Here is a 23,583-nt window from a genome sequence, read left to right as displayed (position 1 = left end):
CCCAAGGTTCCAAATTTCCAAGGTGCCAAATTTCCAAAGTTCCAAATTCCCAAGGTTCCAAATTTCTAAGGTGCCAAATTTCCAAAGTTCCAAATTACCAACGTTCCAAATTTCCAAGGTTCCAAATTCCCAAGGTTCCAAATTCCCAAGGTTCCAAATTTCCAAGGTTCCAAATTTTCAAGGTTCCAAATTTCCAAGGTTCCAAATTTTCAAGGTTTCAAATTCCCAAATTCCCAAATCTCCAAATCCCCAAAATTCCCAAATCCCCAAATTCCCAAGGGTCCAAATCCCTAAATTTCTCAATTTTTAAATTCCTAAATTCCAAAATTCCCAAATTCCCAAATTCCCAAATTCCCAAATTCCCAAATTCCTAAATTTCCAAATTCCCAAATTCCCAAATTCCCAAATTCCCAAATTCCCAAATTCCCAAATTCCCAAATTCCCAAATTCCCAAATTCCCAAATTCCCAAATTCCCAAATTCCGAAATTCCGAAATTCCCAAATTCCTAAATTCCCAAATTCCTAAATTTCCAAATTCCCAAATTCCCAAATTCCCAAATTCCCAAATCCCTAAATCCCTAAATCCCTAAATCCCTATATCCCTAAATCGCTAAATCCCTAAATCCCTAAATCCCTAAATCCCCAAATCCCCAAATCCCCAAATCCCCAAATTCCCTAAATTTCTGAACTTCCATATCCACACATTATTTGTGAGACACCCTGTATAAACCTTCTCGTATAAAATAATATTTAATTTGCCATACACCACTCACTACAAATTACATTATTACATATGAACCACCTCGTACATCACAATATTCCTTTATACAAATTAAATCTTCTTAAATCTTAAAACTTACAACTACAACAGGAGATTAAATCTCAGTCTTCAAACACAAATTCTGACGAAAGAATCCTGAAACTGAAATCCCTTCCAGATAACAGGAAAGTATTTAATTCGCGATAAAAAAAAATTAGACAATGAGAAGATACTACCCTCCATTTTACATTTAGGCTTTTTAATCTTCCCCATTCAGGGCCGTTCGAATCGCCAGCTGTTTTTTCATCTTTCCGGTAGCGGTAACAATTATTGTACTTTAATATCTCATTAAATCTGTCTTCTTTCTTTTAAATCACTCGCTTCCTGGTCCGCTCGTAATTACAGCTCCCTCTAATCTGCACCTGTACCTGTGCTCCTATTCCCCGCTTTCTTCCTGCCATTTTATTTTCCCCCGACGAACGGCCATTTCCTTTTGTTTCGTTCGTTACACAACGCGCGCTCCATCGTCCGCTCTATTTGCGCAACAAATTAGTTTCAACCGCGTGACACTTTTCTTATTCGTTACGAACAAGCACGCATTTCGCGAATTAATAATTCCTTTCTTCGTGGTTTTGCTTTAAAACCAACGGGGATCCTTCAGGCTTTGCACGCCGGGTCATAAACGGTAAACCTCGCTTTCTTTCTTTTCCCCCTTTTTTTTTCTAATGGAACGATGGCTGCTCTTTTATTGAAATTTATGGCACACGTTGGGAGAATTCCACGGAGCACCCTTTAGAGGGAAATAAACCTGACCTTTATTGCCTCAAACATTAGGAACTCGAAGGAGATTTGAAATATGTGCTGTACATTCTCCCCCTTTCGACGTTAAGTAAACTTCGATTTACGGAAATATATCGTTTGATAAATTGAACGTTCCATCGGTATTTTTGAGAATCTTGAGTGAAACGATACGTGATTTTATATGAAGATATCAGGGTAGATTATTGTGAATTATTTCTTCACACTTTTCATAAATAAGTTTATGTACACTTATGTACACTTCTAATGATTGTCACAGTTGTTTGAGGTTATGTACACCTTTGATAGTGCCTGTTAAATGTTTGGGGTTATGTTTATCTTTAATGATTATTATACAATTGTTTTAGATCATGAATATCTTTAATGTTTGTTAAAAAATCATTTAAGGTTATGCAAACTAGTAATAATTCTTATATAATCATTTGAAGTTATGTATACCTTTAATAAGTTTTATACAAATTGTCTGAGATAATGAATGCCTGTGACATTTGTTAAAAATTCGTTTGAGTTTATTCAAACTTGTATTGATTCTTACATAATTATTTTAGGTTATGTATGTCTTTCAGAGTTATTAAATAATTATTTTAGGTTATGTCTACCTTTACTAATTATTATACTATTGTTTGAGATCATGAATGCCTGTAACATTTGTTAAAAGTTCATTTGAGTTTATTCAAACTTGTATTGATTCTTACATAATTATTTGAGATTATGTACGTCTTTCAGAGTTATTAAATAATTATTTTAGGTTATGTCTATCTTTAACAATTATTATATTATTGTTTGAGGTCATGAATGCCTGTAACATTTGTTAAAAATTCATTTGAGTTTATTCAAACTTGTATTGATTCTTACATAATTATTTTAGGTTATGTACGTCTTTCAGAGTAGTTAAATAATTATTTTAGGTTATGCCTACCTTTAATAATTATTATACAGTTGTCTGAGATCATGAATGCCTGTAACATTTGTTAAAAAATCATTTGAGATTATGTATACTTATAATCTTTACAAATTTATTTGAGGTTATGTACATAAGCAACTATTTAAAATACCATACACTTATAAAAATTGTTAAAGAATGATTTCATATCAAAAATATCTTTAATAACAGTGCACACCTGTCTCCATCAAACAGTTATTTAAAACTGAAACTCAAAATAGGTAAAATTTTAAACTCAACCTCAAACATAACCTAAAACTCGTCGTCGTTAAAATTACGACAAAAGTTACGATCTAGTTAAAACAATTTATATCGAGAATATTTCTAGCCTTAGACGTTTGCACATTAATAAAATATTATGCGGGAAAGCTTGACTAATTAACAGATAGAAAGATTTTAAAAGCGAATTCGCGAATTCCCGAAACGAATTGGCATTTTCAATTCAAGAAGTTCGCAAGAATAGTTCCGACATAAATTATGTAAAATTAATCGTTTTGGAATCTGTCGCATATTTTATTCTAATGTTCATTCTTCCGATACAGCCGGCGGAACATTTTCTTACAATTAGTCTCAAGTTTCCCGGTTTCCTACCTGAAATCGGAGACACAAATTATATTATCGAAACAGAAATTCAGAAATCTGCATGAATAAACTGCAGTCTGTTTCACCCAGCTCTCGAACAACCTTTCATTTCCATATCACAAATAACGGATATAAACTGACGAACACTTGCAGATTTGCAAATCTGCAGAAATAAATTGTATTCTGTTCTGTTTAACCATCGCTCGGCAGATATAAAATATGCAGAATGGAGATTTATTTGTGAATCTCACGTAAGAAATAAATTCTGTATATTTCAACGTGTTTTAGAAATTTATGAATATTTCAACCGGGTACAGACAGGTTTTAATAAAATTGTTCTACACAAATAAATATTTATGCATGTATTTATACCATTCATCATGTTTTCTGATAATTTATGTGTAGACCACATTCTTGAATGTTTCAATATTTGGGTACGCAACAGTGTAAACTATGGGCTGTAAAATATTTATAAATTTAAAATATAAAGTTATAATATTTTGGTGTATTGTTAAATAAAATTGTTTGAATCAGTGTAGATTATAAACTGTTATATCAAATTTAACTATGCTCATTTTAAAAGGGAAGTTTCAAGGAATATGACAATATTTTTTTTTTTAATTTAAACTCTGAAGCCCTTTATTGAAAAAAACGCAAGAAAAGAATTTGTTTAAATTTTTTGACCTTTCATAACAAATTGACGGAATTGAAAAAAATATTTTAAAATAGCCCAATCCTTCTTGAATAAAACAAAAAAGAATCTAGCTAAATCGGTTGACTAGTTTCCGAGAAAAAAATTCGTAAGTGAAGCCTATTTTCGCAAAAATGGGCAAAAGTTGCAAACTTTGAAGGCTTGTTATTTTTTAACAAATTCGAAACCGGCGAAATGATGACTTAAACCCCCACTAATTTCACATGGAGTATAACATATTTTGATTACAGCAAAATCGCAGATGGTGACGTCCAATAGTGATGGATTCGACGTGGAGCCATGTTAGAACAAACATAACCTCAATTTTCGATACTGATTAACTTGTACGTATATTTAATTTATACAGCGTTCAACAAATTTACCTTTTGTATATTAATAAGTTGTGAAAACAACAAACATACAAGGATTAATTATATCAATGCAATTTATAAATATTTTTCCAAACTTGATAATGTAATAAAATCAACTCACATAGTAATAATATAGTATTTAGTATAAAATGAGTAAATTCAACCTCCTATAATTTTAAGTCATACAAGGATTAATTGTATCAATGCAATCTACAAATATTTTTCCAAACTTGATAATATAATAAAATTAACTGTATAGTAATAACTCAGTACTTAACATAAAATAAATAAAAAGTTCAAACTCCTATAATTTTAAATCATACAAGGATTAATCATATCATCAATGCAATCTACAAATATTTTTCCAAACTTGAAAATATAATAAAATTAACTGTATAGTAATAACATAGTGCTTAACATAAAATAAATAAAAAATTCAAACCCCTATAATTTTAAATCATACAAGGATTAATCATATCATCAATGCAATCTACAAATATTTTTCCAAACTTGAAAATATAATAAAATCAACTGTATAGTAATAACACAGTACTTAACATAAAATAAATAAAAAGTTCAGACCCCTATAATTTTAAATCATACAAGGATTAATCATATCATCAATGCAATCTACAAATATTTTTCCAAACTTGAAAATATAATAAAATCAACTGCATAGTAATAACATAGCACTTAGTATAAAATAAATAAAAGGTTCAAACTCCTATAATTTTGACTATTACATAAACAATTCAAACTACCCTATAATTTTGACTGTTACACCCTATATCTCTTCACCATCAAATCGAGCCTAAATCAATACACAGCGAAGAAATTGAAAGTACAAAGAAATTGTAGCAAGTTACATGAACCTAAACTATAAAAGCTGTTGTTAGTGTCACGAAAGGTATTCAGTTTCGTTCCGAAAGTTCGGCGCGTATTTGGCAAGTTCGCTTTCCGAATTGAATTTTCACAAGGGAAAAAGCAATTCCCGTAGAAATTCACACCGCCGTGACACGTAACACTTTCGCAAGAACAGACAGGAAAATCCAATGACAAATTTCCCGAGAAATAAGATCTTCGTCGGGGACATTAGCTAAACAGCGACAGTTCCCGTAGAACAGATGGAGCCAACGAAGGAACCGAGCGTTTCCCTACAAACGGTTTAATTATCTCACTGTCTTGCGTTCCGATTTAACGGGATGAAATTATATCGCGACGAGAATTTAACCGAATGTATTTCGCTGGCGAAAATTGAACGCGAATCCGTGGTTCCGAAAATCTAACAACATCAGCGTGTTAGAGATCCTTGTAATTAACACTTCATAATCCAACGTGGGAGTTAGAATATTCCAATTTCACATTATTCTTTCGAGGTACTTGTAGCGGTTAAAGGCGATGTTGTCAAGTTCCAACGTCAGGTTTTTCATTTTTTAAGAGAACTGTTCAAAACTTCAGGGGTTCTCAGATATTTAAGAGGGTGGAATCTGGAATTTTTGTGGAGTTCAAAATTTTTCGAGGATTTTTTGAAGATTCGCGGTGTCAAAAGTTCAGAACATTTCAAAGAAGTTTTCTCGAGGTTTCTTAAGGTGTCTTAAAATTTCTTAAAGTGATTCTTAGGGTTTTTTCAAGGTCTCGGAATCTCAAGATTGCCTCAAGGTTTTTTTAAAGTTTCAAAATCTCAAAGTTTCCTCAGGGTTTCCAAAATTTCTCAAGATTTTACTAAAGGTATTTGCCAGGGTTTTCTGAAAATCTCAGAACCTCAAGGTTTCTTCAAGATTTTCTTAAAGTTTCAAAATCTCAAGGTTTTGATCCAGGTTTTCTCAAGGATTCAGTATCTCAAGCTTTCCTCAGGGTTTCTCAAAATTTCTCAAGATTTTTCTAAATGTATTCTTCAGGATTTTCTGAAAATCTGAGAACCTTAAGGTTTCTTCAAGGTTTTCTTAAAGTTTCAAAATCTTAAGGTTTCCTCATGGATTCAGTATCTCAAGGTTTCCTCAGGGTTTTCCAAAATTTCTCAAGATGTTTCTAAAGGTATTCCTTAGGGTTTTCTGAAAATCTCAGAATTTCAAGGTTTCCTCAAGATCTTAAGATTTTCTGAAGGCTGTAAAATCTGAAGGCTTCACTGAATTTCGTAAGTTTTTTTCAAGATTTCTAAAAATTTCTCAAGGTTTTTCTCAGTGTCTTTTCAATATCTCAGAATCTCAAGGTGTCCTCAAGTTTTTCTTCAGTTTCCAAAATCTCAAGGAGACACATTATTGTTAATAAATACTATTAATATTTATTAAAAAAAATTAACAAATACATCTTCCCAAGTAATCTTACCATAAAATTATAACTTCACAGTATACTTAAACTATTTTTACGTCCACCATACAAGAATATCCAGAAGAATAAAGCGCCATCTTAATTTTGGGGTCAGCTTTCCCAGTTTGAAGAAATACTCGACTATCAAGAGATCCCATTTTCCAAAATAATATAAATACAAAATTATAACTCCACATTAATTATTTCCCTCTATGTCCATCATAAAACTATTTCTTTGTTCATCATAGAAGAATAATATCCAAAAGAATAAAGCGTCTTTGATTTTGAGGTTAGCTCTCCCAGTTTGAAGAAATACTCGACTATCAAGAGATCCGATTTTCCAAAATAATATAAACAAAAAATTATAACTCCACATTATACTTATTAACTCCACATTAATTATTTCCCTCTATGTCCATCATAAAACTATTTCTTTGTTCATCATAGAAAAATAATATCCAAAAGAATAGAGCGTCTTTGATTTTGAGACATCTTCCCAAGTAATCTGACCATAAAATTATAACTTCACAGTATACTTAAACTATTTTTACGTCCACCATACAAGAATATCCAGAAGAATAGAACGCCCTCTCGATTTTAAGGTTAGGTGTCCAACTCTGAAGAAATACTCGCCTATCATCAGATCCCATTTCCCAAATAATACAAACAAAAAGTCCCAAATAACATAAACAAACTCCTCAGAGTACTTAAACAATTTCCCTCTATATCCATAATTTCTACGCCCATCACAAAAGAATAATATCAAAAAGAATATATCGTTCCTTTTAAGTTTATTTCGAATCTGAAAAGGCGATCGAGCCATCATGATGGATGCCGTTATTCTCCTCTGTGATCGTTCTATAAACTCCGTGGGTTTCATCGAAATCCGTGCGTTCGGTGCAGTCTCGAAATATTCGAATCGACGAGATGAAAGCATACGCATACCTGGTCACCGCGTATCGCGAGTTACGTTTCCAGATTTACGGCTCGTAATATCATTACGTCGAATCACGGGATTCCATTCGCCACGGCTGGCTCGAGTGTTCGTTTCGCTCGTTCTGTCCTCTCTATCTCCTCGCTCCTTCCTGTTCCTGGCTCGCTCTTTTTTTTTGCCCTCCACTTCCACGGGAACTGTAAAAGGGTGCTAGGTCGGGGTGGAAACGGGCAGGACGAAACCGTAATATCCGAGAGAAAATTTGTTCGGCGAAATGAAATTATCCAGCGACGATCTTGCATTATACTCGCGGCTGTACGTGACCGGCATACCCGCGCCGGCCTTCTAATACATGGAATACGTATCGAACGCTCGTATCGTAACTTCCGTTCTCGAAAATCGCCGGGACGTATTTGCCCGGAACACAGGGGCCGACCTACGCTTCTTTCCAGCCGCAAAAATTGATTCGTTCTTGCCTCTTGACGGCGAATTTTAAAAGGGTTAACTGCGCTCGATGCGTACGAGATCGAGAACTTCGATTAGGTTTGCTTTAACGAATTGTGAGTTTCTTATCGAAAAAAAATATACTTCCATGTGTTATTTTATTTCCTTGATGCGGATGTACGTTGGAATGAAAAACTTCTGGAAGGGGCTTGAGATCTAGAGACTTAGAGATCTGAGAATTTAAGAAGCTAGAAACTAGGGATTTTAGAGTTTTGGGGTCTAAGGAATTTGAGGTCTGAGAACTTGAGGATTTAGATATTCACGAATCGGGAGTTTAAGGGATTTTGGGTTCTAGGGAATTTGGATTCTAGGAACTTGAGGGTCTAGGAATTTGGGTTTCTAAGAATTCTAGGATATAGGAACTAGGGGTTCTAGGAGATCTGGGTTTTAGATTTGGATTTGGGGATCTAGGAATTCTGGCGTCTAGGGACTTGGAGATCTAGGGACTTGAGGATCTAGGAATTCTATAATCTATGGACTTGGAAATCTAGGGATTTTATGATCTGGAGACAGTGGGATATAGGGATTTAGAGATCTAGGAATATTGAGATCTAGGGACTTAGGAACCCAGGAATATTGAGATTTAGGGATTTAGGGACCCAGGAATATTGAGATCTAGGGACTTAGGGACCCAGGAATATTGAGATCTAGGGACTTAGGGACCCAGGAATATTGAGATCTAGGGACTTAGGGACCTAGGAATATTGAGATCAAAGGACTAAGGGATCTAGGGACTTGGAGATCTAGGAACTTGGGTTTCTAGGATTTCTAGGATCTAGGGAGTTGAGGATATAAGAATTCTAAGATCTAGGGAATTGGGGAGCCACGAATACTAGAATTTAGGGACTTGGAGACATAAGAATTCTGAAATCTAGGGAATTTGATATCTGGCGATTTGAGGATCTAGAAATATTGAGATTTAGGGACTTGGGGGTCTAGTGACTGGGGGATCTAGAGAATAATGGATTTTTGTATATACCAAAGTCCCTAGTAAATACTGCAATTTTGAGGTTTAGAATGATTTGAGAAGCGTGAATTTAGAATTTAAGAAATTTAGAAACTAGCTAATCCAGAAGAATATAAGTTTAATAATCTTGAAATTTATATAATTTTATAATTTTTCCACTGAGAAATATTAATTATGTAGACAATTTTAGTAATCTTCTATTTTCAATTTTCTACTTAACCTGTTACACACCAGTATCGTGACGCACTTATGACGCACCTTCATACGTGACGAACCGACTCATAATTTCATTGCAAATTTCGGGTTGTCTGCCAAAAAGTCTGTTGGCTAAGAGGTTAAACTCAGTATCACATACTTCTCAGTTAGCTTAAGCAGTTTTGACTGACGCACCTGCTGAAAAACTTGTAAGGGGTTAAACTCACTATTACATACTTCTCAGTTAGCTTAGATAGCTTTGACGCATCTACTGAGAAACCTATAAGTTAACAGGTTAAACTTGCTATCAAATACTTCTGAGCTAACTTAGGTAGCCTTGACGCACCTGTCGCAAAACTTGTAGGCTAAGGGTTTAAACTCACTGTCACATACTTCTCAGTTAGCTTAGGCAGCCTTGACGCACCTGACGAAAAACTTGTAGGCTAAGGGGTTAAACTTGCTATCGTATACTTCTCAGCTAACTTAAGCATCCTTGACTGACGCAGCTGCCGAAAAACTTTTAGGCTAAGGGTTTAAACTCACTATCACATACTTCTCAGTTAGCTTAGGTAACTTTGACGTATCTACTGAGAAACCTATAAGCTAAGAGGTTAAACTTGCTATCAGATACTTCTGAGCTAACTTAGGTAGCCTTGACGCACCTGCCGAAAAACTTGTAGGCTAAGGGGTTAAACTTGCTATGGTATACTTCTCAGCTAACTTAAGCATCCTTGATTGATGCAGCTGCCGAAAAACTTGAAAGCTAGGAGGTTAAACTCACTATCACATACTTCTCAGTTAGCTTAGGTAGCTTTGACGTATCTACTGAGAAACCTATAAGTTAAGAGGTTAAACTTGCTATCAAATACTTCTGAGCTAACTTACCATTAACCCTAACCTCCCCAGAACAAAACTTGCCCGAGTATCTCTTCTCTATTCAAAAAGTGACATTTGAATTTCCTTACCAATTAAACCAACCCAGAACCGTCCTCCAGTTATCTCACCGAGTTACTCAAACAAAACTGTTCACCTACATTCAATTACAATATCGAATAAAATCTGGTTTCCAACTCCATCAACTTCACACACGCTAGAAGAACGTAAGAGTGGCATTATCGATGCGTTGGTAACAGTTACACAAGGATTAACCGAGCTTTGATCGAACACGAGTAGCATGAAGCACGTCAAAGAACGTCCGACAATTAAGCGGACCGCGGAAGAACTTTGAAACAGAAGAAACGGGATTAACGAGAAAAAGTTGGACGTCGCTCGAACGGTTTTAATTAAACCGATGGCGGCAAACACCGCGCGCCCAGAGCAATATTTTTACACGTCCTACATTCTGACACGAAGATCGAACCGTGTCCCTGCCGTGTGCTTTCTTGTCGAACCCGCTCGATTCTATCGCGAGAAATTAATTTCTGCTCGCCGATCGGATACTTGCAGGGTAGCGGTTCAAACGCGCCGCGGAAATTCGCCCCGGGAGAGGGATAACTGCCCGCCGACGAAATAATACGACGCTTACTTATCCCGATGGTGCGCGGAAATTACGTTTAAACCTGGATACAATATTTACCCGATGCGATAACACTTTCGATCGATCGTTACCGAATTTTACGAGCTAGATACACGCCGAAAAGATAAGATACCGCGGACATTTAAATTTGCATGTTGCGACATGGGGCTTAAATTATGGACGAAATTCTTGATTGTAGGTTAGGTTAATTAAGATATTGCTCGAATATTGAGATATTAAGATGTTCGAATATTGAGATATTAAGGTGTTGATCGAATATTGAGATATTAAGATGTTGATCAAATATTAAGTTATTGAGATTTTTATTAAGGTATTGATTTATTTATTTGTTCAAATATTTTGTCATTTATTGGTTTTTATTTGCGGGACTGTGAAGTTTATGTGATAGGAGATGAAAATAATTTTTAATACATGTGGATATTGCAGAAATATTTTGGAGATCAGTTTGTGTGGATAAGGGTAGTTTTTGCAGGCATGTTTGGGAGACTGAATTTCGGGTATTGAGTTCATTCTAATAATTCGAGATGGAAGGTCTAGAATTTTTAATAATAATATTGGTGATATTGGTGAAATATTTTGGAGATCAAAATTTATGTAGCTATACTTGATTCTAAATCTTGCAATCATATTTGCGATATTGCTATAATATTTAAATATGAAATTCATCAAAATAAACAGAAACATAAAGTCAAGAATTTTTAATAATAATATTGGTGATATTGGTGAAATATTTTGGAGATCAAAATTTATGTAGCTATAATTGATTCTAAATTTTACAATCACATTTGCAAGCTTGCTAAGATTTTTAAATGTGAAATTCAGTAAAATAATTCGAAACAAAAAGTCAAGAATTTTTACCCACAACTTTGTGCATATCACTCAAATATTTTGTCCATTATGATTTATGTACAATTAATGTTTTGCAATCGTATTTGTGAATTTAAAATGTGGAGTTGATTTAAATAATCCGGCAAAAGTCAAGAATTTTTTATGGCAATATTGTGGACGTTGTTCAATTATTTTGTCGATCACGATTGGTTTTAAAATTTGCAATCGCGTTTGCGGGATTGTGAATTTTAAATGTGGAGTTGATTTAAATAATCGAAGATGAAAAGTCAAAAATGTTGCAGAAGTCATTGAAATTTTGATCACGATTTATGGGAGTGCGGTTTGATTTATAATTTGTAATCATAGATGTGAAATTGGTGTGGACTACAAATGTAGACTTCAGTTCTACACGAAAAAGATGAAAATTTTGAATAATAAATATAGTAAATGCGACACAAATATTTTGGAGAGTTTTGGAAAAATAAAGTTAAATCTAAAATTTGTAATCAGAGTTGTGAAATTGTGTTCAATAATAAATATAATGTTTCTAAAAATAACCCTACATAAAACATATGCATATTGAATAATAATACTATATGCATATAATGTTCAAGAATATTGAAAATCACGATTTCTGCAAGAAAAAAAATTAAATTTATTTGCAATAAAATTTGAAAAATTGCTGTCAGTAATAATTACGCAGCTAAATAAAAATATTCAAAAATATTGAAAGCAATAAAAATTGCGAGTCAGTTTAAATTCATTTCAGAAGATCATCTTTAATACACAAACAACGAGCTTGAAAATATTAATCCAGATGAAATATCAGAAAGAATCATTAGCCACATTAACTGAGTTGAAAAAAAAATATAATGCAAATTGCGTAGTCCACAAGGAATACGGGAAATAGGGTCTAAGATGTAGCATGATTATTTGTTATAAAATTACTCTGAGTTAGCAATGTGAAGCTTAATTGAAGTAGTCTCTCCAAAGGGAAATTGTAATATTGCAGAAGTTGCTGAAGTCCCTCATGGACGATTACGAAGTAAACAATTGAAATGTACGATCTGAAGGGCCGAGAAAACGCAAGATCTGAAGTTGCTATAATCACTCTACTTTAACGTTGTGGAAGATATTTTGAATAACCGTAATGAGTTTAGTGATGTTATGTAATAATGCGAACGTTTTCTCATAATTATGGGGTGTATGATTTATGTTTGGAGATGTGGAGATCTGAGGTTTCAAATAATTATTATAGTCACTTGATATTATAGTCTCTTAATGTTATAGTCAGTCAATGTTATTGTCACTCAATGTTATAGTCACTTAATAGTATAATCAGTTAATGTTATTGCCACTCAATATTATAGTCAGTCAATTTTATTGTCACTCAATATTATAGTTACTTAATATCATAGTCAGTCAATTTTATTGTCACTCAATATTATAATTACTTAGTATTATAGTCAGTCAATGTTATTATCATTCAATATTATAGTCAGTCAATATTATTGTCACTCAATATTATAGTGAGTCAATGTTATTGTCACTCAATATTATAGTTACTTAATATTATAGTCAGTCAATGTTATTATCACTTAATATTATAGTCAGTCAATGTTACTGTCACTTACTATTATAGTGAGTCAATGTTATTGTCACTCAATATTATAGTTACTTAATATTATAGTCAGTCAATGTTATTGTCACTTAATATTATAGTCAGTCAATTTTATTGTCACTCAATATTGTAATTACTTAGTATTATAGTCAGTCAATGTTATTATCATTCAATATTATAGTCAGTCAATATTATTGTCACTCAATATTATAGTCAGTCAATGTTACTGTCACTCAATATTAGAGTCAGTCAAATTTATTGTCACTCAATATTATAGTTACTTAATATTAGAGTCAGTCAAATTTATTGTCACTCAATATTATAGTTACTTAATATTATAGTCAGTCAATGTTATTATCATTTAATATTATAGTCAGCCAATATTATTGTCACTCAATGTTATAATCAGTCAATGTCATTGTCACTCAATATTATAGTGAGTCAATGTTATTGTCACTCAATATTATAGTTACTTAATATTATAGTCAGTCAATGTTATTGTCACTTAATATTATAGTCAGCCAATATTATTGTCACTCAATATTGTAGTGAGTCAATGTTATTGTCACTCAATATTATAGTTACTTAATATTATAGTCAGTCAATGTTATTATCACTTAATATTATAGTCAGCCAATATTATTGTCACTCAATGTTATAGTCAGTCAATGTTATTGTCACTCAATATTATAGTGAGTCAATGTTATTGTCACTCAATATTATAGTTACTTAATATTATAGTCAGTCAATGTTATTGTCACTTAATATTGTAGTCAGTCAATATTATAGTCACTCAATATTATAGTCACTCGATATTATGTGACAAAAATTTTGCCAAAAGCATCAGATCTAAATAACTAAACCTCTAACCATAAAATTAAAAATCTCACATAAGAAATAATTCGTCAATGAAGTATAATTTGAAACCACCTGTATAGTCACATTACTAGCAACCAAAAAATTCTAGATCTAAAATTATCGTATTATCTCAAATCCTTCGCAAGGATCACCGAATCATATGAAATAGAATTCAAGTTCGTTATGAAATTATACTGAGTTATGAGTATGGCAGCTAATTTAAGTAATCTTATTAGAGAGATCGGATTTGAAAATCATATTAGTTCAGATCTCATCTTTTATAAGTGTCTACACCTGAGAATCATAAAACTCTGCATTAGGTGATTGGTAATTTAGTAATTTTTGAGGGTTGGAATCATAATATTGCAAGATACATTAAATATAATCTAAAATAGAACTTCAGATCTGTGGAATCTGTTTACATATGCTGTCACAAAATTACTCCTCGTTATTAATATGGCAGGTCACTTAACCTTCCGTTAAGCAAAGTCTGAATATCAAATTATAAGTTCATAATGCAAATTATTCCAAGCAACTGTAACTTAAATAGAACTCAAGATATAACAGCTAACATGTATGATAATAATAGACTTCCCAAATAGATAAGAATTTTATAACTTCATCCTTCAAAATTAAGTTCACAACGCAATTAGGTTCAGATTCAACGCAAGTGATCTGTTACGAAAGTCCTAGAAGCATCGATTACAAAATCTGTCTAATTTACCAAACCACCCTAGAGAGATTAGAACTCCGCATTAAATATTGCAAAGGTCACCCAAATCCTCCACAAGCGACCACTAAGTCCATAACTAAAGTAGCTAAGACTTAATAACGTTGCTCATTGCAGAGTCTGTGTCATAAATGTGGTACCTAATCTAAGTAATCGTTTGACGGAACCGGAGCTCTAAATTGTAATATTCGGGTCACCTAGATCCTACACATCTAAAAATAAGGGTTGAATATAATAATTTTGTTGCGAAGTTTAATTTTCTTGCAAAGTTAACTTCTACTTTGAAGAGATTAGCACTTTATAATATGGAGTCACGTAAGTCCTAGAACTTAACTTCCATTGAAAAGTTATAGGTGAGATCATCTGTGAAAGTCATGGTTACAGATGAAGTCTAATCTGAAGAAATCAATTATATTGCAAAGGTTATTCAAATCGAAAAGTCTGTAATTATTCGATTATCTAAATTATCCAGTCATAAAGTCTGTAAGTAAAATAGGACTTAACGTTCTTAGCAGCAAACTGTGACATCTAAATAATCCTCTAAAGAGATCAGAACTAAAATATAACAGTTTACCTAAGTCTCTAAGCAATCACTAGGTTCATAACTGAAGAACCTAACAGTTAACGTTCATTGCAAAGTCTGCGACACAACTGTGACACCGCAGTAATCCTCTAAAGTGATCAGAATTAAATTATAATCAAAGGTTACCTAAATCTCTAAGCAATCACTACGTCTATATCTTTAATAGGACCTAAAAGTTCAATACAAAATCTACATCACACCTAAATAATCCTCTAAAGTGATCTGAACTAAATTATGAAACAAAGGTCACCTAACTCTTCATACAATTACCAGGTCTATAACTGAAGAACCTAAGAATGTTCATTGCAAAATCTGCGTCACAACTGTGACACCCAAGTAATCCTCTAAAGTGATCAGAACTAAATTATAATCAAAGGCTACCTAAATCTCTAAGCAATCACTAGCTCTATAAATGAAACAGGACCTAAAAGTTCAATGCAAAATCTGCTTCACAACTGTGACACCTAACTAATCCTCTAAAGTGATCAGAACTAAATTATGAAACAAAGGTCACCTAAATTTCTAAGCAATCACTAGGTGTAACTGAAATAGGAGCTAAAAGTTCAATGCATAATCTGCATCACAACTGTGACACCTAATCCTCTAAAGTCCTTAGAACAAAATTAATACAAAGGTCAGCTAAATCCTCCTAACCTTAACTAAAGTGGAAGCTTAATTTTGCTCATTACAAAACATAAGAAATCCAGATCTCGCTACTTAGATATCTCAAATCTCCGATCCAGATTCGTCACAGTATCATCAGCTACAGCTAAATAATCAGAGCTAAATTATAATAGAAAGGTCACCTAAATCTTTAAGCAATCACTGGGTCTATAACTGAAGAAGCTGAAAGTTCAATGCATAATCTGCGTCACAACTGTGACACCTAATCCTCTAAAGTGCTCAGAGCTAAACTATAATACAAAGGTCGCCTCCTAACCATAACTAGAAGCTTAATTTTGCTCATCACAAAACGAAATAAATGACCCCCCAAAAATATCCAGACCTAGATATCTCAAATCTCCGATCCAGATCCAGCACAAATTAACTCCGTCACAGTATCATCTACCTATGGCACCTAAATAATCAGAATTAAACTATAATAAAAAGGTCATCTAAATCTTTAAGTAATCACTGGGTCTATAACTGAAGAAGCTAAAACTTCATTGAAAAATCTGTGTCACTACTGACACCTAATCCTCTAAAGTGCTCAGAACTTAATTATAATACGAAGGTCGCCTCCTAACCATAACTAGAAGCTTAATTTTGCTGATCGCAAAAAGGAAATAAATGACCTCCCAGACCTAGCTACCTAGATACGTTGAAACCTCCGATCCAGATCCAGCACAAATTAACTCCGTCACGGTATCATCAGAAAGCTAGCTATGACAGCTAAATAATGACATCGTCTACCGATGCGTTATCCGTCGCTGAAATCGGGCCAGTTGATAGGGGACCCGCATATTTCTCGGCAACATGACAAAGCAAGGCACGATTCGAATCAGCACTTACGTGTTCGGCGTCAGTCAGTTGAAAGTTCCTGAACGGTGCCTCAATCTTGATTGGCCATACCGAAACACACACCCTTACACCGTTGTCTACAATTCAAAATAGGCTAGAACTCAGTAACAAATCCTGTTAGATCATCTCAGTGCGCTAGAAATCCGTTGGATGATCGAAATGGTTTGAACGATAAGGAAGTTCGATCGGGATCTACAGATCCGGAGCGGTCACTGATAAACTTTCGAACGGAACACTTTAGCCCGCGTTCTCCGAGCGACGTAACGGAGATTCGGCGAACCGTGTGCGGCCCGCACCCTCGCGCGAGACAAACTCAGACTTCTCGAGCCGGTTTAGGATGCCGACGCCGGCGCTGCCACCGCTGCCGGGGGTCGAGGATGGCTCCGGCTTCGCGACTGCGCCCTTTCGGCTCTCTTCAACCCATTACGCTTCTCACCCGTTCGCGCGCACAGACGTAAACACACGTACACGACAGGCCTTATCGTAGGAGAGGCGCGGCGTGTACGATGTAAGGCCAACACGTTTTCACCGACTGCGCTCGCGAGAATACCTGTAACAATGTACGGACGTGTGCGTGTAAGAGGGGGATGCTTCTTCGCCACCCCTTTCGCTACCCCCTCGGCCGCAACACGTAGCCTCGCCAGCCACTCACCCCCTGTACACCTCGCGATATATCATCGTATCGCTTTATGTCCCCCCGTAACGTTTTATTAACCAGAAATCAAGTGTGCCACGTTCCTTCGCACCCCCTGCAGATTTGCACGAGTGTTCGCGATATTAGGATGGGGCCAAATGCGGTCGCACCGAAGACGGCTTGGGAAATGGGTTTTTGGGAACGTTGGCTACGTTTGGGGTTCTGGATCTATTCTTCGGATGTTGATTGCGGTTTTTAGTGGCGGGGTTGATGATAATTGTTTTTATACTCATTAAGAAGCTTTACGATGCATGCGAATGGAGGAGAGAGGGTTGAGGAGTTTGATATTAATTTTTGAGCTGATTGTGGTTTTTACTGGTGGGGTTGATGATAATTATAATTTATTTTTATTGTCATTTACATATTTCACATATTTTCCATATGTGTTTATGAGGAAGAGAGGGTGGAACTGGGAGTTTTATATTTATTTTTGATCTTTTAATTGTAATTTTTACCGATGGAGCATGATAACTGTGATTTATTTTTATGTTCATTAATATACTTTATTATACTTATTTATTTATGTGGAAGAGAAGATTAAATTAGGGACATTACGTTTAATTTTAAGCTGATGTTGACTGTAGTTCGTTACAGATATAGTTGATAATTATTTCTCTGAATTGAATTTATTAATATGTTTAACAGCATGCACTTGTATTAATGATATATAAAATACTTGACTAATGGCTTATCGTTATAATAAATGAGTTATATGTAATTTTATATAATACTTAAGCTACATGAATAGCTCATCCTGATAAGGGTTGACATATCACCTGTCGGAGTGAAAATTGACGAATGCAGTCAGACATAATTATAACTAGACTGCAGATATTTACGCATTTATGACATACCGACGTCACCGAAGTATAAATAGGATGTTTTACTTATGAGATCTATAATTTACAGATTAGGCGTTTAATTTGTGGGCTATCATGTATTATAAATGAACGAACTTGTGAAAACAGATTACATTTGACGTAAGAGGGTTAATTTTAGGATTTGGGGTTGAAGGGTGATAAAATAGTGACGTAGCAGAAAAGTGAAATAGTAAAATAGTAAAGTGGTAAAATAGTAAAATAGAAGAATAGAGAAATAGTGAAATAGTGAAATGGCGAAATGGTGAAATAGTGAAATAGTGAAATGGCGAAATGGTGAAATGGTGAAATGGTGAAATAGTGATATAGTGAAATGGTGAAGTAGTGAAATAGTGAAGTAGTGAAGTAGTGAAATAGTGAAGTAGTGAAGTAGTGAAGTAGTGAAGTAGTGAAGTAGTGAAGTAGTGAAGTAGTGAAGTAGTGAAGTAGTAAAATAGTAAAATAGTAAAATAGTAAAATGCTAAAATACTAAAATACTAAAATACTAAAATACTAAAGTACTAAAGTAACTGAAATACTGAAATACTAAAATACTGAAATACTAAAGTACTGAAATACTAAAATACTGAAATACTAAAATACTGAAATACTAAAATATTGAAATACTAAAATACTGAAATACTAAAATACCGAAATACTGAAATACCGAAATACTGAAATACCGAAATACTGAAATACCGAAATACTGAAATACCGAAATACTGAAATACTGAAATACTGAAATACTGAAATACTGAAATACTGAAATACTGAAACACTGAAATACTAAAACACTGAAATACTAAAATACTAAAATACTAAAATACTAAAATACCGAAATACTAAAATACCGAAATACGAAAATACTAAAATACTAAAATACTAAAATACTAAAATACTAAAAGACTAAAGTACTAAAATACTAAAATACTAAAATACTAAAATACTAAAATACTAAAATACTAAAATACTAAAATACTAAAATACTAAAATACTAAAATACTAAAATACTAAAATACTAAAATACTAAAATACTAAAATACTAAAATACTAAAATACTAAAATACTAAAATACTAAAATACTAAAATACTAAAATACTAAAATACTAAAATACTAAAATACTAAAATACTAAAATACTAAAATACTAAAATACTAAAATACTAAAATACTAAAATACTAAAATACTAAAATACTAAAATACTAAAATACTAAAATACTAAAATACTAAAATACTAAAATACTAAAATATTAAAATACTAAAATACTAAACTACTATATTCAAAAATTTGTTAACAGAGAATTCGGTGATCTAAGAACATGGAAATTTTTGAAATGTATCATATTAAAACATTATTCATAAAATTTCCTTTCTAACTAACAATATAAAATGCATTAACGAGATACCAATAATTACAGCAAAAATTACCGGTTGTCAAGATACCGATTATAATTAATAAAATTAGTTGTACAAATGAATTTGAAGAATACTTACGAACGCTAATTACCATGGAGGGATTAAAAGCCGCAAGCTGGGTTTCACGACGTGATAATTAACGAGGTAGATAGGAATGCCAGGAATTGACCGATGTTATGCGATCAAAAATCCCTACGAGTATGTTGGAAACGGGAATTTACGAAATTATATATATACGTCAGTTTCCAATTGTACTTAATATGATTTGAATATGTAAAATACGATTGAAACGTATTCCCTATCATATTAACGGTTATTATCATCAAAGTCTTAATAATCCTATTAAAATCGCATTACAGCGAGCGTATAAACACAGAAAAATTTAATTCTTCTTACTTCGATGAATTAATTAGATTACTGATCGCCATTCGATGGTCATAATTAAGGATAATCCTGCGTTACGCTGCGTAACGTGGAAATATAATTAGCGTGGTGTGAAACTATACTCATAAAATATCCACTAGTTCGTTCACATAGTGTAGAGGCTAATTATTAATGTGCAATTTTGGAAGGACAATCTTGGTGTACATATTCGTGACTGTGAAACTTTTGCGAAGTTTCAGGCGTTGGATAATTTAGTTATTTGCAAATTTGGTAATTTAGTAATTTGGAAATTGGGTAATTTAGAAATGCGGAGAATTTGAGAAGGTTCGAAGTTTTGGAGGGTAGGAAATTTTGAGCTGAATAACTCGAAGATTTTTGCATAGTGATACTTTGGATAATATGGATTATTTAGATAATTAGAATAACTTGGATAATTTGGATAATTTGGATAATTTGGATAATTTGGATAATTTGGATAATTTGGATAATTTGGATAATTTGGATAATTTAGATAATTTTGATAACTGGAATAATTTAGATAATTTCAGAAATTTGTGACATTTGAGGAATTTGCGAAATTTGAGAAATTTGAGGAATTTGCGAAATTTGAGAAATTTGTGACATTTGAGAAATTTGAGAAATTTGAGAAATTTGAGAAATTTGAGAAATTTGTGACATTTGAGAAATTTGAGAAATTTGAGAAATTTGTGAAATTTAAGAATTTAAAAATATGGTAATTGGTAATTTGGAAATTTAAAAATTGGTAATTTGGGAATTTGGGAATTTGGGAATTTAGGGACCCGAAATTTGAAAATTCCTTATTTGGGAATTTATGAATTTGAGAATTTCGAAATTTGGAAATTTGGAGATTTGGAAATTTGGAGATTTGGAGATTTGGAGATTTGGAAATTTCGAAATTTCGAAATTTGAAAATTTGAGAATTTGGAAATTTGGAAATTTAGAAATTTGGAAATTTGGAAATTTGGAAATTTGGGAATTTGGGAATTTGGGAATTTGGGAATTTGGAAACTTAGGGACCCGAAATTTGAAAATTGCTAATTTGGGAATTTAGGAATTTGAGAATATAGAAATTTGCAAATTTGCGAATTTGCGAATTTGCGAATTTGGAAATTTGGAAATTTAAAAATTTGAGAATTTAGAAATTTGGAAATTTGGGAATTTGGGAATTTGGAAATTTGCAAATTTGGAAATTTGGAAATTTGGAAATTTGGAAATTTAGAGATTTGGAAATTTGGAGATTTGGAGATTTGGAAATTAGGAAATTTGGAAATTTGGAAATTTGGGAATTGGGGAATTTGGAAATTTGGAAATTTGTGGATTTTGAAACTGAAATTTGCTGATTTGTTAATTTGAAAGTTTAGAAAAGAATAAATTTAGAAATTTATAAATTTAGAAATTAATAAATAAATTATAAGTTTAGAAATTAATAAATTGAAATTTTCCAATTTAAAATCCATACAAAAATTCCAAACTCCCCAAATTTCCAAAATCCATTCCCCAACAATCGTCCCCAAAATCCAGCATTCTTTCCTCGAAAATAATTCCGCATAATAACTGCTTAAATCAGTGCTTAAAGAGCAAACGAGTTGAAAATTACTGGAATAATGAAGAAGTAACCACGTTTTAGGCATACAAAAGGAGGAACAAGTTGTCGATGAAGTAGATTTAGGAAGAGGGAAAGCTGGGGGATGTCTTCCCTCGGGTAATTGACTCCTCCGTGGGAGGATGTTAAACGAGCAATCGCGTGTCCCGATCGCTGTAACCAGGAGCAGAAAGAGGGGGATTGCCACGTGGCCGTTGTCGATCGACAGCGACGTAGTCTCGAGAGAAGAAACGATTCATCCGGTCGCTATTGAATAGGATCTTCCTGGTAATTGTTGTTTGAGAATAGGCTGCGACGCGACGGGACGTACGCTGGTTTTGTTACGACTGAATACTTTATCGGATGTTTCGTTATTGTTTCCGTGAATAGGTGATTGATGTCGTTGCGATGGAAACGATGGGGGATAAGATCGTTCCATTGTCAGATTTAAATGGCATTACTGATGGGGTGGCTCCACTCGGAAATTATAGACTTACGGAATCGGAGTGCTGCAGCGAATTTTAACCGTTCAGACGTTGCGGAGTTAAATATTCATTGAGAGTGCATTTACGTCCGTCGTGCGATTTCCTAGGGAAAATCGTTCATTGCTTCCTTGGAGACATTTTCAATCACGATTGACAAATTTAGAAAATCTTCAAAAGATTGACAATAGAAGAAATTTACAATATCTACAACATTTGGGGACTTAAAAAATCTTTGGAAATTCAAAGAACTTCGAAAACTGTGAGAATCCGTAGAATTTAGAAAATCTAGGGAATTTTATGAATCGGACGAACATTCAGAATATAGGGAATTTTAAAAATCTAGAAAATCTGGATAATATAGGAGGTGTCTGGAATTTGAAGTAGTTCGAAAGTCGAAGAAATATTTGGAACTGGAAGAATGAGGAGGATCTAGGGAATTTTTTAAATCGAGAGAAGTGGGATAACCTAGAAAATTTGTGGAACTCGGAGAAGGTGGAGAACCTAGGGAATATTTGGAAGTAGAAAATTTTGGGGATATGAAGGACCTAGAAAATTGTCGAAATATAATGATTTGTAAACTAGGAAACTTACTTGAATAATTGAGTAATTGAATAATTGAGTAATGGAGTAATTGAATGGTTAAAGAATTGAAGAATTAAACAATTGAATACCTTAATTCTCAAGTACTCAAATACTTGAATACTTGAACAATGGAAAATCGAAAAACTTGAAAATTGACAATTTTAACCCTCAAATCTTACAGATCTGAAAACTTGAAACTTGAAACTTGAAGATTGAAACTTGCAACCTGAAACTTGAAACTTGCAACCCGAAACCTGAAATCTGAAACCTCAAACTTGAAACCTGAAACCAGAAACCTGACACCTGACACGTGAAACTTGAAACTGGAAACTTGAAATCTGAAACTTGAAACTTGCAACCCGAAACCTGAAACCTGAAACCTTAAACCCCAAACCTGAAACTTGAAACCTGACACCTGACACCTGAAACCCGAAACCCGAAACCTGAAACCTGAAACCTCAAACCTCAAACCTCAAACCTCAAACTTGAAACCTGACACCTGAAACCTGAAACCTGAAACTTGAACCTTGAAACTTGAAACCTGAAACTTCAAACTAGAAAACTGGGAAACTTAAAAATTTGAAAGCTTAATATATAAAAAAGTAAAAAGTATAAAATCGCCGCAATAAAACATTGAATAAACATTGTCACCGTTGTTACAATTTTTTTTAGCACAATCTAATTGTTTTAATAATTTGACTTTATTTCGTATAAACATTTTTCATCGTCGAACAAAGCAATTAGGAGACCAACAACAAACACAATAGCGGAGACTACATTGTTCGTACATTCAGCATTATTCAACCGTTTA

At 33.4% G+C, this 23,583-nt stretch overlaps 1 protein-coding gene across 2 annotated transcripts in view; it reads right to left on the bottom strand.

The window, feature by feature from the left end:
• Positions 1-23,583, bottom strand: part of LOC100880687 (cyclic GMP-AMP phosphodiesterase SMPDL3A) — a 188,355-nt gene that overhangs the window by 95,298 nt on the left and 69,474 nt on the right. The window contains exon 1 of one of the 2 annotated variants that reach the window (XM_076539328.1): positions 16,743-17,126. The exons of the other annotated variant lie outside the window; for it this stretch is intronic. The gene's annotated coding sequence lies outside the window, so the exon portion shown is untranslated. Of the gene's footprint in view, positions 1-16,742; positions 17,127-23,583 lie in introns of those variants that run through there. 2 annotated transcript variants of the gene reach the window in all.

The sequence above is a fragment of the Megachile rotundata genome, chromosome 13 (assembly GCF_050947335.1).
Source record: "Megachile rotundata isolate GNS110a chromosome 13, iyMegRotu1, whole genome shotgun sequence".
Taxonomy (NCBI): domain Eukaryota; kingdom Metazoa; phylum Arthropoda; class Insecta; order Hymenoptera; family Megachilidae; genus Megachile; species Megachile rotundata.
This window is presented reverse-complemented; position numbering and strand designations above follow the sequence as displayed.